The sequence below is a fragment of the Macrotis lagotis genome, chromosome 1 (genome assembly GCF_037893015.1).
Source record: "Macrotis lagotis isolate mMagLag1 chromosome 1, bilby.v1.9.chrom.fasta, whole genome shotgun sequence".
Classification (NCBI taxonomy): Eukaryota; Metazoa; Chordata; class Mammalia; order Peramelemorphia; family Peramelidae; genus Macrotis; species Macrotis lagotis.
In genome coordinates this window covers 810,382,800-810,400,879 of record NC_133658.1, presented here as the reverse complement: position 1 = coordinate 810,400,879, position 18,080 = coordinate 810,382,800, and the positions used below count along the sequence as shown (strand labels likewise).

The 18,080-nt window shown below is 38.7% G+C and overlaps 1 long non-coding RNA gene across 1 annotated transcript; it reads right to left on the bottom strand.

Moving 5' to 3' along the window:
- Nucleotides 1-1,231: 1,231 nt before the first annotated feature.
- On the bottom strand, nt 1,232-17,736 carry LOC141488720 (uncharacterized). Its single transcript, XR_012468773.1, has 4 exons — nt 17,135-17,736; nt 16,159-16,310; nt 6,351-6,453; nt 1,232-1,547 (listed from the first exon to the last, which is right to left on the bottom strand). It is a non-coding gene; the product is annotated as an uncharacterized LOC141488720 (long non-coding RNA).
- Nucleotides 17,737-18,080: the final 344 nt, after the last annotated feature.

Genomic DNA, 18,080 nt, shown 5'->3' with positions numbered 1-18,080 from the left:
CCCCATTGCCTTGCAAAAAAAAATTACTACTTTGTAAAAATGTTTAACAAAATATATATGTGTAAAATGTTAAACTGACTGTTCTTTACTGAGGGGAGTGGGTGGGAAAGAAGGGTGGAGGGAAATTTTGTAACTTGGAAGCATGGATATACAAATGGATGAAAATAAAAAAAGAGGAGGGAGTGGGAGAGATACCAACATGCATATTTTGATAGTGTCACAATGTAAAATCACAATCACTGTCCTCATGGAGTCTTCCAAGGTTGAGATAATGTGTACACAAGGAATTGTAATGCAAACAAAAAGATGAGAGGTTCAAAGAAAGGGGCAACAAGGCAAAGCAAGCATTAATTTACCTCTTACTACAAACTTACTACACTAAATTTTAGAGATACAAATAAAAAAAGTCTCTTCCTTTAAGAAGCTTAATTTCTTTTTGAAAAAAAAATTGGGGGGCAGTTAGGTGGCACAGTGGATAAAGCACTGGCCCTGAAGTCAGGAGTACCTGGGTTCAAATCCGGTCTCAGACACTTAATAATTACCTAGCTGTGTGGCTTTGGGCAAGCCACTTAACCCCATTTGCCTTGCAAAAACTAAAAAAAATAAAAAAATAAAAAAAAATTCATTTTTCCAAGTACATGCAAAAATAGTGTTCAATAATCATTTTTTGTACACTTTTTATTTCCACATTTTCCTCCCTCCTGGGATTTTGAGATTAGTTTTGTCTTGCTTGTACTCAGAGGGCAGAACTAGCAGTAAAGATGAGATGTTTTATGATGTCTAATTTAGAATTCATCTATGAATACAAATTTTTGAATGACTTGTGCTATTTAAAAGTGTGGTGAATTGGCATATTTGGTGCTGGTAGCCTACTCTCATCAACTTTAGCCATTCAAACAGAGAGTGAATGACCTTTTTATGTATCTTTAGACTTGGAGATTCTGTAATTTTTTGTTCATGTTTTCCTCCCTCAGTCAAACAATAGTTAAATCAAATCAAAAAGAATTTAGCATGTGTCTATTATGAGTGAAGTATTGGGCTAGCTTCTTGATGTAAAAATACAAAGAATGAAACAATACTTAATCTCAAGGGTGTTTATATGCTTAAGGCTGGGAATACAAGTACACAAGTGAATTTACATTTTTTTGGAGATTAGAAAGTATACTGTGAGAAGAAGGTAAAGTCATTTCTTTGAATCATTATTATAAAGTTGAGGAGTTAAAATAGGGTAGACATTTGATAAATGTTTATTGAATTATAGTTTAATTAATTTAAATGAGAATATCAAGCTAGGATGAGTAAGTAGGAAAATTTTTTTTTAAATGCTAAGACCTTGAAGATTCCAGGAGAGTATAGGTAACAATGCAGTGTATTTCACAGTATGGAGGGAGGTAGATATGGTGCTATGACATTTATCTCTGTATGACTTTCTTTTAGAGTTCAGGTGATTTGTGCCAGCTCTATCTTCTTTGCCTTCTTAAAAAATCTTGCTCACCAGGAACTGGACAGAAGTCTTTTGTCAAATCAACAAACTTACAGTTGGGAATCTTTATGAAAGAAAAAATTAATACAGAATGATATAATACCATAATCCATTTGACAGTCCTGGCCAGGGAAAAACGATTATAGTCTCAAATTGGGAAATAGTTCATCAAAGGCATAGGCTTCGTGGTAAGATCCAGATGTTCAATACTATTTAAGGGCCCAAATTAACTTTGTTATTTCCCCTTCCACCCTTTCTGCCTAAAAAAGAGATTAGAGATTTCAAATGTTCCCCCAATCACTATGAAAGACTTATATAGACAAAATTTATCAATGCCAGTGAAGTAGGGTTAGAAAGTTAAAGCAATGCATCATTACTTTTCCTGAGTCTCTAAGGGTACTTACAATTAAAATAGACCAGAGAGAGAGAGAGTGAGCACATTTCTGTTTCTGTCAAGAAAGAGAAACCTAAATATTCATTGAAAGAGTCAAGACTAGGTGATTTTGAATTCTGATAGTTGACTCAAATGGCACACTTTCTGGGAAACTATATTGCTGGAGATTATGTTTAACTCAGGACTGTGGCCTATTAGGGAAGAGAAGAAGGGGGAAATGATGTTATTCTTGTTGTAATTCTTCTGTTTCTTTACTTTTTTCCCCATCATTTCAAACTTTACTTTTCAGAAACTTTTTTTAAAAATACAACTTTGAAGGATAATAGTCTATAAATTCAACTTCTTTCCTTCCCTCTTCCCATCCTTTCCTTGCCCCCTTCATTCTTTTTTTCTAGATTTTATTTATTTTGTTTTACAAATTTTCCCCTAATCTTGCTTCCTCACCCCCTCCACCCCCAAAAGGCAGTCTGTTAGTCTTTACATTGTTTCCATGGTATCTATTGATCTAAGTTGAATGTGATAAGAGATAAATCATATCCTTAAGGAAGAAAAATAAAGTATAAGAGATAGCAAAATTGCATAATAAGATAACGGGTTTTTCCCCCCCCCTAAATTAAAGGTCTTTGATCTTTGTTCAAAACCCACAATTCTTTCTCTGGATACAGATTGTATTCTCCATGGAAGATAGACCAAAATTGTCCCTGATTGTTGCACTGATGGAATGATTGATAGCCACATGTTGCTATTGGGGTATACAATGCTTTTCTGGTTCTAATAATTTTACTCAGCATCAGTTCATGCAAATCCTTTCAGACTTCCCTGAATTCCTATTCCTCCTGGTTTCTAATAGAACAATAGTATTCTATGACATACATTCCCCAATTGGAGGACATTTACTAAATTTCCAATTCTTTGCCACCACAAACAGGGCTGCTATGAATATTTTTGTACAAGTGATGTTTTTACCCTTTTTCATAAATCACTTCAAGGTAGAGACCCAGTAGTGAGTAGTGGTATTGCTGGATCAAAGGGTATGCACATTTTTGTTGCCCTTTGGGCACAATTCCAAATTGTTCTCCAGAAAGGTTGGATGAGTTCACAGCTCCACCAACTATATATTAGTGTCCCAGATTTCCCACATTCCTTCCAACATTGATCATTGTCTGTTCGGGTCAAATTGGCCAATCTGAGCAGTGTGAGGTGGTACCTGAGAGATGCTTTAATTTTCATTTCTCTAGTAATTAGTGCAATTTTCACATGACTATGGAACATTTTGATTTCCTCATGTGTAATTTGCCTTTGCATATCCTTTGACCATTTGTCAAATGGGGAATGGCTTTTATTTTTGAAAAATTGACTCAGTTCTTTGTATATTTTAGAAATCAGTCCTTTATCAGATATACTAGTTGTAAAAATTGTTTCCCAATTTACTACATTTATTTTGGTTAGATTGGCTTTGTCTGTGCAAAGGCTTTTTTAATTTTATGTAATAAAATTAATCTAGTTTGTTTTTAATAGTGTTCATCTCTTCCTTGGTCATAAACTGCTTCCCTTTCCATAGATCTAACAGGTAAACTACTCCTTGATCTTCTAGTTTGTTTAAAATATTGTTTTTTATGTCCAAATCCTGTATCCATTTGGATCTTATCTTGGTATAGGGTGCGAGGTGTTTGTCTAATCCAAGTTTCTTTTGTACTAATTTCCAATTTTCCCAACAGATTTGATCAAAGAGAGAGTTTTTAATCCCAATTGCTAGACACTTTGGGTTTATCAAACAGCAGATTATTATAATCATTTCCTGCTATTGCACCTAGTCTATTCCACTGATCTACCATTCCCTTTCTTAGCCAATACCAGACAGTTTTTATGACTGATGCTTTATAATATAATTTTTGATCTGGTAAAGCCAAGCCACCTTTTGCACTTGAAATTTTTGACTTCTTATTTCTCCATATGAATTTACTTATAACTTTTTCTAAATTATTACAGTAATTTTTTTGAATTTTGATTGGTAGGGCACTAAATAGATAGTTAAGTTTTGGTAGGATTGTCATTTTTATTATATTAGCTTGACCCATCCATGAGCAGTTGATGTTTTCCCAGTTATTTAAGTCATATTTTATTTTTGTGAGAAATGTTTTGTAATTGTTTCAAAAAGCTTCTGAGTCTGCCTTGGCAAATAGACTCACAGTTATTGTATATTGTCTGAGGTTGTTTTGAATGGAATTTCTCTTTCTCGTTCTTTCTGCTGTATCTTGCTAGTTATATATAGAAATGTTGAGGTTTTATGAGGGTTTATTTCATATCCTGTGACTTTGCTAAAGTTGCTAATTATTTCTAGTAGCTTTTTTAGATGATTTTTTGAGATTCTCTAGGTATACCATCATGTCATCTGCAAAGAGTGAGAGTTTTGTCTCTTCCTTCCCAATTCTAATTCGTTCAATTTCTTTCTCTTCTCTTATTGCTGAAGCTAACATTTCTAATACAATATTGAATAATACTCATAATGAGCATCCTTTTTTCACCCCTGGCCTCTAGCCTATCCCCATTGTGATGGTTTCAGATAGATACTGCTTATTATTCTAAGGAATAATCCATTGTTCCTACACTGTCTAGTGTTTTTAGTAGGAATGGGTACTGTATTTTGTCACAAACTTTTTCAGCATCTATTGATATAATCATATGATTTCTGACAGGTTTATTATTGATATAATTATTTATCCTGACAGTTTTCCTAATATTGAACCAACCCTGTATTCCTGGGATAAATCCTACTTGGTCATAATGTATTATCCTAGTGATAACTTGTTGTAATCATTTAGCTAAGATTTTATTTAAGAGTTTTGCAGCTATATTCATCAGGGAGATAGGTCTATAATTATCATTCTGTTTTAACTCTTCCTGGTTTAGGTATCAGTACCACATTGGTGTCATAGAAAGAGTTTGGCAGAGTTCCATCTTCACCTTTTTTCCCACAGAGTTTATATAGAATTGGAACCAAATGTTCCTTAAGTGTTTGATAGAATTTACTAGTGAATCCATCTGGTCCTGAGGGAATTCAATAATGGCTTGTTGAATTTCTTTTTCTGAGATAGAGTTATTTAGGTATTTAATTTCCACTTAATTTAACCTGGGAAACTTACATTTTTGTAAATATTCATCCATTTCACTTAGATTGTCAAATTTATTGTATAGATTTGGGCAAAATAATTCTGAATTATTACTTTAATTTCTTCCTCATTGATGGGTATTTCACCTTTTTAATTTATGATACTAGCAATTTGGTTTTCTTCTTTCTTTTTTTTTTTTAATAAAATTGACCAGAAGTTTATCTATTTTATTTGTTTTTCATAAAGGCAACTCTTGGTTTTCTTTATTAGTTCAATAGTTTTCTTGCTTTCAATTTTATTAATTCTCCTTTAATTTTTGGAATTTCTAATTTTGTATTTAATTGGAGGTTTTTAATTTGTTCTTTCTCTAATTTTTTTTATCTGCCTATTTAGTTTATTGATTTCTTCTTTTTCTAATTTATTTATGTATATTATATATACATATATATATATATATATATATATATATATATATATATATAATACATATATATATATTAGAAAAGAATTTTCTTCACTTAGTTTTGCAACTCCTTTTCCAATTGGTCAATTATATTTTTGAAAGAGTATTCCATTTGTCCAATTGAGGTTTTGAGTGAATTTTTTTCTTTTTGCATTTGTTCAATTGCATTTTCCAAGGATTTGTTTCCTTGTTGCAAAGTGTTAATTTTCTCTCCCATATTTTCCAATTGATTTTTTCAACTCCTTCCTGATTTCTTCAAGGAAGTCTTTGTGTATGGAGACCAGATCATATTTACCTCAGAAGTTCTAGGTCTCTCTCTGAGTTAGTGTCTTTTCCTTCTAAAAATTTTTTATGGACCCTCCTTTCTGCTGACCTTTCTCCTGTAGATCACACACACACACACACACACACACACACACACACACACACACAGAAACACACACATATATGTGTATATATATATATACACACATATACATGCCTGTCTCATTATCTCTCCACATGTCCAAACACATACCCATGTGCATACATATATAAACACATTTGTACATACATACATACACATATATGTACATGTATATACCTAATATAATCTCTATCCCCCAATAGCAAGACATATCCAAGTTTAGTCTCTCTCCTGAGATTCAGTTCACCATTTGCCTATTGAATATTTGAATTCTTAATCATCTCATAACCTTTGTTAAGAACTTTACATACCTTGTTTCATTAAAGTCTTGAAATAGTTTCACAAGCTAGGGACTAGAGTTATTATTTACCAATTTTAAAGAGAAATATAAGGCTCAGAGAATTTAAATGACTTATTCAGGGTGACATGGATTCTAAATACTATTTGAATCTTCTTCCTGAGTTCATATCCATTATAATACTAATCATACCCACCTGTCTATGATATGAGGTTAAATGCAGACATCCCATGGAACTAAACCATCAGTACATATATCTTCAAAAGACATTGGAAATGGATAGTAAATTGGATCTGTTACTGTATAGAAAAAAAATAATTTGTATTGCCTTTGATGTTATACACTTCTTTCAAAGATCCAAAAAGAAGAGAAAAGGCATTTTACAAAACAAGTACTACATAAATTATAGCTATTATTGTTATTATTAAAGTTATTTTTATTAAAATCAAACACAGTTTTTTAATATTCATATTCTGTGAGAAATATCTGCAAGTCATGAAATACTAGAATTTGAAAGCAAGGATCAATTTGAAGGGCAATGGGAAGGAAAGGGGGTGTGTAAGACAGTTTCAGCACATTAAAATGAGGAATGATACAGGAGATACATTACTGAAGATGTCACTAGGAAAATTTATGGCCAGGAAAAATGGTCCAAACATATAATGAGAGTGAAGGAAAATCAGTGGACAAACCACATGCTTCATATTGCACAAATACAAATACAAATACATACACCATATTTTTATGAGAAGATAAGAACAAGTATCAGAATAAGGACAGTTGGATTGTCGGGGGTCGGCCCTGACCGCCTGAGTGGATAGGACCTCCCCGAGAGTGAGGTCAGGCCAATCTAAAGAAGATACGGTTCCTTAAGGGGTGCAGTGGCTTCACCTGGTTGGCCTGTGTCCATTGCTCCAATCGGGTGGTAGGTCCTGCCCTCGGGGCGGATCGGGGTGGCAGCCCAGAACGAACCCCCTATATTAGCCATCACCCTGAGCTATTCGGGGGATCCCTCTGCACCTAATAAAACATATGCCTCCTGAAGAAGTGTCTGCCTGAGTCCCTCCTCGCTGATCCCCGGGGGAGGGAAATACCAGGGACGCCTGAAGCAGTGCCCACTGAGGAGCTCACTCGGGAGTCCGGGGAAGAAGACCCCGGACAGAACTGGCCCCCGAACAGGGACACCCGAAGACCCCGCCGAGTGAGGTAAGCCTGTTTAAGTAAAAACAGAAGAGGCAGACACCCTAGGTCCACGGGACACCTAGAGGGAGTAAAGATGGGCAAAGGAATGTCTAAGCATTTACAGCCAGAGGATTCAGGAGTATTAGCATGTCAAGTACATGCACTAGTAAAGACTCATGGTATAAGAGGTCCGTATAAAAGAATGTAAGGATTGGGTGGAAAAAATATTGGTTGTCTCTCCTTGGGTCTCCCACACCGGCATTGACCCTCAGAAGTGGAGAGTGGTAGGAACTCAAATGTCCTCTTACAACACAGAAAAACCTGGCTTTCTAATGGACACAGACTTTGTAATTTACTCCGTGGTGGCTGCGGCCCTTGACCCGCAGCCCCCACAAGGAGCCGTGTCCGGAGAATCACAAACAGGACCCTCATTACTGGGGGAACCTGAAATGGCCCCCGCCCCCAGATGAGGGGCTTGATGACCAGAGGGAACCAGCCCCCAAATACCCTTGGGAAGAACTGGCTGCTGCGAGTCGATCGCCTGCCCCGGTAAAAAGTGATAGTAAGATTTTAGAACAAAAGGGCAAACATACAGAATGGCAAGGGATCTGCGGACAGGGTGCAGATGGCTGGAGCCACGTGCTGATAACAGGAAAGGAAGGGTCTCGGGGCAACCGTCCCCCAGACAGGCACCCCGCCGGACTCGTTTACAGCAGGCCCATTCATAAGGCTTTGGAGGATGGGGAGGAAGTAGAGGAAGAAGACCTAGACTATCTTACCTCCTCAGCAGCTGCTTACCCAATATTTGTGCAAAGAGAAAACGGCCAACAGGTTAGAGTTCGCCGCCCAATACCGTACAAATTTATCAAAGATCTCAGAGAGGCAGTCCATAATTATGGGCCCAGGATCTGCCTATGTAAAACGGCTCATAAGTTCTAACACTCAGACTGCCGCCTGGCTCCCCATGGATTGGGATGAAACTTTACAAGTGGTGTTAGAGTCATCACATTACACCGCCTGGGCTGCCTACTGGCGCAGAGAGGCCAGGCTACAGGCTGAGATCATAGACCCAAATAATTCTGATTTAGTAACTAATCAACTCATTGGATGTGGCCAGTTTAACACTGTGGAGGCTCAATTACAACTTTCAGAACCCATTGTCAGGGCAGTGCAGATAGCAGGACTGAATGCCCTGAACAAACTGGCTCGAGCAGCCTCGACTCCCCTGCAGCAGCTGAAACAGAGAGCCAAGGAGTCCTGCTGTAGATTTTTATCAGCAGAGTGCAGACTACTGTGGAAGGGAAAATTCGGGACAGGAAATGCAGCACAGCCTTTAATCATTCAGTTGATAAAGGGAGGGGCTAACTCATTCAAAAGGCTTGCTAGCTACTCTTCCTGCTGACCCCCTCCTTAGAGGAGATAATTGATAAGGCCCCTAGACGAGGAACCCCCACCGGATCCTCTCCAAACCTCTATTAACCTCCTCGTTGATGCTTTACAAACCACAAGCTTGGTGCCTAGATCAAAGGGCAAAGGAAACTGTTTTCGTTGTGGGAAGGCCGGTCACTTTCAAGCTGAGTGCCGTAATTCCCAGAAGAGTGCAATGAAGTGCTTTGTCTGTGGTAAACCTGGTCATATAGCAAAGCATTGTAGACAGAAAAATAAGAAGTATAGCAATGATGGGCCGCAGGGAAACGGGAAGAGGGGTCGGGAAGCCAAGGGCCCGACCCCAGGGCTGACCTATTAAATCCCTTGGTTACTATTCCCCTCTCAGAGAGCACAGAATTGAGCCCATGGACTACGACTACTGTTAAAGCCTCCCCTAGGGACTTCCACCGTTTAGTGATTGGGAAACTGCTCTCGCTCCCCAGGTCATTGTCCACACACAGCTTCCTAAGCCCAGGCCAGACTTCTATAACTGTTACAAATCCCCACCATTATCCAATAGAAACTAAAAGGCGGTGAGACTGTTGCTCTTGCTATTTCCCTCCCCTGGATAGATAAGGATTGGAGAGAGTGTACCAATGAGGACACATTTGTGGCATGGACACCAGGCTATATCAGCCCACCGTCCCACTTTACCACTTATAGTGGAGGGAAGAGAGATTGTAGGTTTAATTGATACAGGTGCTGATGTCTCGGTCATATCCACAAAAGATTGGCAGCCCTGTTGGGAACTTTCAAAAACTCCCCAAGACATCACGGGAGTTTCAGGAGGAACTTTGGCGAAAAAGTCTCTAAGATTTCTAAAATGGAAAAGTGATGATATAGCAGGGATTTTCCGCCCTTTGGTACTTACTATTCCTATGTCCCTATGGGGGAGGGATGTTTTGCAAACTTTGGGCTTGTCTCTGACTACAGACCACAGCTTTAAACCACTAGGGGTCACTGGAGGGCCGCAACCCATACCACTGACTTGGAGATCTGACAAACCGGTTTGGGTAGATCAATGGCCCCTCACAAAAAGAGAAATTTACAGGCCCTTGCTAACATAGTACAAGGACTTTTATCGGCTGGACAAGTAGAGCCATCCACCAGGCCCATGGAATTCCCCAGTTTTTGTAATCAAAAAGAAAAGTGGGAAATGGAGAATGTTAGTAGATCTAAGAAAAAGTAAATGCCACTCTACAACCTATGGGTACCACCCAGCCTGGGTTGCCTTCTCCAGTTGCCATTCCAAAGACTTGGCCCATAACTGTTATAGATATAAAGGATTGTTTTTATAGTATACCCCTTAACCCTGTAGATAGACAACGCTTTGCCTTTAGTGTACCTGCTGTAAATTATCAAGAACCTGCTCAGCGTTTTCAGTTTAAAGTCCTTCCACAAGGCATGGCAAACAGTCCCACTCTATGTCAGGTTTATGTTGCACAGATTTTGATGCCCATTAGGCGAGAACACTCGAGAGCCATTATTATTCATTATATGGATGACATATTAATTTCTGCATCCCACCGGACTGATGTCTCGCTTATTTTACAAAAGATTACCTCAGCCCTAGCAGCATATGGGTTACAAGTTGCCCCTGAAAAGATACAAACAGAACCTCCCTACACATATTTAGGACATCAGGTATACAAGGATTTAGTGAAGAAATCTCCTAAGATTGATACAGCTCAAGTTTCTACATTAAATGACTTTCAGAAATTAATTGGTTCAATCCAATGGCTGAGGAATGTAGTTCCTATTTCCAATGATATGATGTATCCATTGTATAATATTTTAAAAGGCTCATCTGATTTGAACTCACCTCGTACATGGACCCCTGCAGCCAGGGAAGCTGTTACTCAGATACAGGACTTAGCATCCACATCAATTGTTACCCGATTAGATCCAGCCGCTCCGGTTTATGTAACTCTGGTGTGTCATCCTTCATTGGGTAAGGCCGGAGTAGTGTTCCAAGTTACAGGTCCTTTACAATGGGTACATTCATCTAAATCCATGAAGTCTATACCCTCCAAGTTTGAAGTGGATGCACAACTCCTTTTGAAAGCAGCAGAAGCTGCAATCACTATTTTTGGTACCATTCCTATGTTACTGCTCCAGGAGGATCCTGCAATACTTACTCATCTAGCACAGAACTCTGAGGAGTGGGCCATGTTATTGTCTATTTATCCCACTTCTCAGGGTCATCCACCTCCCTCATTACGAGGATGGTTGCAACTCCCTTTGAAGTATCCCTCCAACCCTGTAGTTCCTCAGCCAGTACAGGGAGTCAATGTTTTTACGGATGCTACCAAACACCATAGAGCATCTATTTATATTCCAGACAAGAAGATATTGAAGGTGCTACAAACCCCATATACCTCAGCTCAAAAGAATGAATTGCAGGCCATTGTGATAGCCTTAGAACTGTGTGCTTATGAGCCTTTTAACTTAATCACTGATAGCTATTACTGCTTTGTCTTATTGCAACAGTTAGCTCTAGCAGATCTTTCTTTGTCCAATTCTGCAGTCATAGATCTTTTACACCAAGCACAACGGTCTCTCCTACACCGCTCTGACCCCCTCTATGTCTTACATGTCAGATCTCATGTGTCCACTTCTGGCCCAATATACTCAGGGAATGCCATAGCTGACTCGGCTCTCCTTGACCCTGATATCAAAAGTGAGATAGTCATGTATGCAGATCCTTCTATTGTTCATGACACATTTCATCTCCCAGCAAAAACACTTGCACGGCTTTATGGTCTTCCTAAGGAAGAGGCACGTCACATTGTCCGACAATGCAGGCATTGTGTCCCTTTCCGCCCTGCCCCGCTTGTACATGCCACCAACCCCCGGGGCCTGGCCCCTAATGACATTTGGCAGATGGATGTCACCCACTTTCAGGCCAGCCTGATTCATGTCACTGTGGACACTTTTTCTAACTTTATTATGGCCACTTTGCAGCCTGGTGAGGCTGTACGCCATGTGATAGCTCATTGTCTTCACTGCTTTGCCACCCATGGGATACCTCGGTTGTTAAAAACCGACAACGGCCCGGCCTATACCTCCTCTGCTTTTGCTCGCTTCTGCCACCAATTCGGTGTCACCCATGTTACCGGTATCCCTTACAACCCCACCGGTCAAGCCATCGTGGAGCGTGCCAATCAATCCTTGAAGCGCACTCTCATTAAACAAAAAGGGGGAGTGCGTGGTAGGCTCACTGCAGCCCAGGTAGCAACAGCAGTATTCACTAGGAATTATTTGATTGATAATGAACAAGGCATCACCCCTGCCATGAAACAGATGCTGTCAACATCAACACAGACACAAAAACATGAACAACAAACACAAAAACATGATGAACAACAAACACAAAAACATGATAAAAAAGCACACTTGCAAAGTCCGACCACAGTTTGGTGGAGAGATGAGGAGGGTCGTTGGCACGGCCCTGCACAGGTTAAGGTGTGGGGAAAGGGATTCTTATGTCTCCAAACAGGTGAGGGAACACGCTGGGTGCCCGTCAAATGGACCAGGGCCTATGAAGAGACGAAGGAAAAGATATTGGAGCAGAAGAAGGCAACGACCTAGCAGGACATTCCCTACCACCCTGCCCAGTAGGCCACCGTTCGCAAGTATTCATACCTACGGTACCCTGCTCCACGGGCATCCCAAGACTAGGACCACTTGGGCTACCTAACAACACTGAGTTATGGTTTTGGGGATGGACAGCGGAACCACACCACGTACACCATGAGACCCTCTCCCACTCCTGTTGCCTTACCATATGGACAGATGCATCCCGACCTCTGGAAAATAGGAGTGGCCTTAGGAGGAGTGAACGCCTCTTTTCGCCTGTGGCCATGCCCTCGTAATGACGATGCCTGTCATGACTTTTCATTCCAACAATGGTATAATGTGTTTAAGACTCTTAACATCTCTTGCCATCAAACCAAGGACGGCACAGACCGCTTGTGCTACCGGCTGAGCGCCACCGCTCACACCCCTCCGGACGCTCTCTTCCTTCTTTGTCCCCCTGCTAACTTGACTATTCAACTAAAGGGGGAGTCCGCTGGTTTACCCCTTTTTAACATCACTTGTACTGACCCGATTTTTTACAAATGTTTTTACGGTATAATCATACTGGGTATGCCTGTGTTCCTAGCTGTATCCCCTCCCTACCAACTCCTACCTGTCAAAGCAGAAGATTTTGCGTTGTCCCCCGCTGATTCTTTGGTGAAAAAATTGTACCGTGCAGTGTTGGGGGAAAAGTTGTTACATACCAGGAGGGATGGGATCGGGGATGCTTTGAGTTTGGTGAACTTGGCTGTTTGAGATGTATGAGGAATGGCAGATCCAGGAACTAGAGAGTGAGGTGACTATGTTAGCTTCTACTATCCAAACATTCATAACAAACCAGGTCTCCCTCTGGCATTACCAGCAACATGTTGACTCCCTTCTACAGAAGCAAATAGGAGCATTGGGAAACAACAGTCCTCTGGTTAGGGGGATAGACTGGCCCTTATGGCAGGGTACATGAAACTTCAATGCCATTATAAGTATCAGCCTCTCTGTGTGCTTAATTTGCCTGTAAATATGTCACAGTTCCCATCAGACTGGGGGTAGAGTTAAACAGGCATTACAGGGGGCGATGTTAGCCTACAAACACCTCCAATGACATCCACCAATTAGATATGCTGATAGGCCCAGCTCAAACAACATTTCCTCCCATTTCAGAGCTGAGTGGGATGATCAAGAAGACTCCTTTCTAAAATGGTTTACGGGTGCCCTCCACCTGAGATGGTTGTTTTCCTTCTTGCCGGCTGTAGGAATGTTTATTGTGATTTGTCTCTTTTTCCCATGTATCCTGAAACTATTGTTCTTCATCTTTTCTCGTTCTCTGGAGGCATTGAAGGCGGACCTTCTAGGGCCACGCCATCGCCGGGCTCGGGCAGCCCCTGTGTGATTACTGACCGAACCGAGCCAGGGTGCTCTGCCCCCCCCCCCATAAGCAGGTGGGGCGCTAATTGTGTTAAACAAAAAGGGGGAGTTTGTCGGGGGTCGGCCCTGACCGCCTGAGTGGATAGGACCTCCCCGAGAGTGAGGTCAGGCCAATCTAAAGAAGATACGGTTCCTTAAGGGGTGCAGTGGCTTCACCTGGTTGGCCTGTGTCCATTGCTCCAATCGGGTGGTAGGTCCTGCCCTCGGGGCGGATCGGGGTGGCAGCCCAGAACGAACCCCCTATATTAGCCATCACCCTGAGCTATTCGGGGGATCCCTCTGCAACCTAATAAAAACATATGCCTCCTGAAGAAGTGTCTGCCTGAGTCCCCTCCTCGCTGTATCCCCGGGGGAGGGGAAATACCAGGGACGCCTGAAGCAGTGCCCACTGAGGAGCTCACTCGGGAGTCCGGGGAAGAAGACCCCGGACATTGGATGAATTATGATCAATATCTTTCAAGGCAGTATTCACATTGAGAGACCTATAGAGATTCACTCGAACTTTATAATATCACAGAGATAATTTTACACATTTAGGGATTACTTCTTTATGAATCATCACAGGATCAGTTTGTGTAAACAAGATGTAATGACAAATATGTCCTCATTTAGGAGATAGCAAAGTTTTGTCAAGGCTAAATTTTTAATTCTTTTCAGATGTAATATGCTTTTTGTTTCAGTTGACAATTTTGTTCCTGATCATATTCCTGTTGTGTATATGAAGTTTTGAAATAGATGATAAAGTTAGGATTGCTTTTTTCTTAATTATCAAGTAATTTTACTTTCCAATTAGAATTTCTTTTAAGTGCTTAAACATTCTTAACATTTTAGAGCATAGGTATTCAATATTGACATTGATTCATTACTCAAGATTCCTTTCCGTATAATTTCATTTCATTATTTCTTTTGATAATATTTTTCTGTTATCTTACCTGAATTCATGGCAATAATTTGTTTTATATTATCAGACTTGAACACAGGAAGATGTGTTTTTAACTTTTATTTGAGACATTTAATAGCTTCATGACTCTAGACAAATCTTTTAACCATGCTGTGCCTCAGCTTTCTCATTTGTAAATATCACCTACCTCACAGGGTCATTTTAAAAATAAAAAAAAGATAATTTATGCATAGTACTTTACAAAGTTTCAAATGATATATAATTGTGAGTTGTTACAATTATTAGTTATTATGATTTCAGGAACTAATTTATCTCTATGAAGTAAATATAATTATGAACCAAGCAACATCTTAAATTCAGAAATGTATATAATGTTTTCTTTCAACAATTCATGTTTTATATGTATGTGTATAATGTGTGCATATGTGTGTGAGCCTTCCATGTATCTTTGTCTCTCTCTACTTAGGTCAAATTAGAATAAAAGAATGTAATTCTCCAGCCTCCCTATCTCCATCCTAACTTCATCTCTGGTACCTCATATATTTATTTCTTCCTTTTCTCTATTATTTTATCCTTCTAAGATATTTAAGGAAATGATTCCATACTTCAATAGAAAATAATACTTTTATATATAAATATATATATATATTTATATACAAAATTTATATTTATATATAATATATTATATAATTATATCTTATATAGTTATGTAAATATATTTCTAATATTATTTTCTTTCTTAATTCTTTAAATCAGAGGTATGAAATGATAGAAATAAGATTTATTAATCCATATATAAGGATCTCTGTCAGCCATTTACTGACCACTTTAAAATGTAATATTACCTATGTTTTATTGTATTTTTATTTATCTTGTTAAGTATTTCCAAATTATAATTTAGTTGATTCCAGTGACTCTTAGGATTCTGCTGTCTGCATTGTTAAAACCAATAATCTAAATGACCTTCCTTCATGTTGAGACTTCTAAAATAGAATAGTCTTCTCTTCTTTTTCTAATCCATATAAAAGTATAGGTCTATTATATGGGACCAGGGACTGACCATGAGTAGTTTTCAATGTTGCAGCTTACACTGCTTTATATTTAAGTGAAAAAAAAATCAAGTTTTTTTTTCAAATGTGGTAATCTAGTATAGTTTTCTGTTTACAGCTGTCCATCAATCTACATTTGAAGGTTGAATGACCTGGGGAATAATTCCCACAATTTTAGGTAGTACTCTATAGAACTCCACACCTTAAACTATAGCTCATGAACGCTCTCTGTTTCATTTTTCTTTTAATAATCACTCAGTATACACAATTAACTCCCAGCAAGGAAATTTACTGACATGGCATCATAAGAACAATGACTATAAAACATCCTTCAATAAAATAGATATGCATGGCATCAATAAGAAGAGAGGGCATTCAAATCAACTATACTGGAGGATAGTGATATATACTTAAGCAGTATATGTATTTGAGGTAACTCTTACCTCCAATGTTATAAGGCCCTGTAGTTCTTTCTTGTCTTTGTGCTGTTCTCATACTTATTTTCCTGGGTTATGCTGGCATATCACTCTGATGATTTCCCTGAGACTTCCTCCAATTTAGCAAGCTTTTTTCTCTTGGTATCTTCTCTATAAGACTGAATCATTAATGGAGGGAATGAAAGAGAAATCCTTTTTATCCACTATGATGTGAGAAACAATTCTTTATCAAGACCTGGTTTATTTCCCCATAATTATCTTTCTTTTTTACTGCCAAAATTTACACTCCTGGAGATCTTATGTTTACCACTTTGCTTATACTGAATCATGAATGTTCTTTTAGCCAGGCAATGAATAGCAAATTCATTTTGTTCCATAAAAGATGAGAACTTTATACATCCAATGCTTCATCTAAACTGTTAATACCTTATTGTCTCTTTTACTTGCTCATCATTCTAGAATTTCATCAAGAATTAATCAATTCATCAGAGAGGTCTTTTGATTAAAACCTCCACCTCCACTTTGCCAGTAGAACTAATTATTAAGCCCACTTGAACATACAAATGAATAAATTTAATGAGGATGCACACAGGGATTGTTACTATGGTATTTTGTGGTTAAACCCATTGATTTATCAGCCTCTTTTGCTGTTTTCAGCTACAGGTCCCTATTCCTTCTCCTGCAGGAAGGGGACTAGTCTGACCAAATTGTCTAAACACTCAGTAATCATTTCTTGTGATGATGTATGAGTGTTGCTTAGAGAGGTTACTTAAAAAAAATCAACTCAATTATTCATTGCAATTTTGAGTAAGAAAACACAGGCAAAGTAGATAGAGTTGACCTTGGAATCAGAATTCAAGCCCTGCCTAACACATATTGACTTTCTGATCCTTGGCAAGTTATTCAACCCCCTTTTTTCCCCCTCTCTTTTTTTTCATGAAAGTCTATTTAATACATTTATTTATTTATTTTTCCAACCTACCTGTAAAGATAGCTTTCAATAATAACTTTTGGAAGCCTTTGAGTTTCACATTTTTCTCCTCTTTGTTTCCTCTCCTGCCCCTTGACAGAGAACAATCTAATAATATACATTGTCTTTTCTCTTGACACTGGAAGTCAGAAGAGTCTAAAGTGAGTCCAAATTCTGAAGAAAAATGGAAGAGTAGGAAGCTCTCTAGATCTTATAAACTTGGTTCCTGATGCAGGTGGGCAACACTGATCTTCCCCAGTAAGGAAAGAGTCCCATATGAAAGGACAGTGGTCCTGGTATTACATCTCTTTTTTTCATTTCTCTTTTTCTCCCCTCCTCTTTTGTCTTTTCTTCTTTTATGTTTTCCTAGTTTAACTAACATACTCACAGGGCACCCTGTATTCATTCTCATGCCAAGTTTTTTTTAAAACATGTTTCTTTTGAATATGCTGTCTTAAAATCTGAACATTATAATGAAGGAACTCCCAGTTGCTGTTTGCATATTGAGTTTTCCACTAGATTAAGAATTCTTTGAGAGCAGAGATTGTATTTTGTTTTTGTTATCTATGTATCAAGTCCTCCCTGACTCATACTGACTTACTGATCATTGGCAAGTTAGTCAACCTCTTAAAAATGCTTATTGACTAATAACATAGAGCAGCTGTTGTCTTTATTCTTCCAGGGGGAAGCTAGAAGTTCAGAAAGGTGTACAATCCAATTCATGTACAAAACCATCCATGTCTCAGATCTGAAGAATTTTAGACAAAGTAAGGTTGTAGATTTAAGAATAATAGGTGATTGTCTGGTTCCCTTTAGGGGAAAGGGTGTGAAATACTCAATATCACTGAAAATGAGTTATCTAATAAGAAATGAAGGATCAAGGATCCTTAAATCTAAATGTGTGAAAGCAAGAAAATAGATAGGGAGGGTGGCAATGGCTCATCTTCAGGTCAGTTTA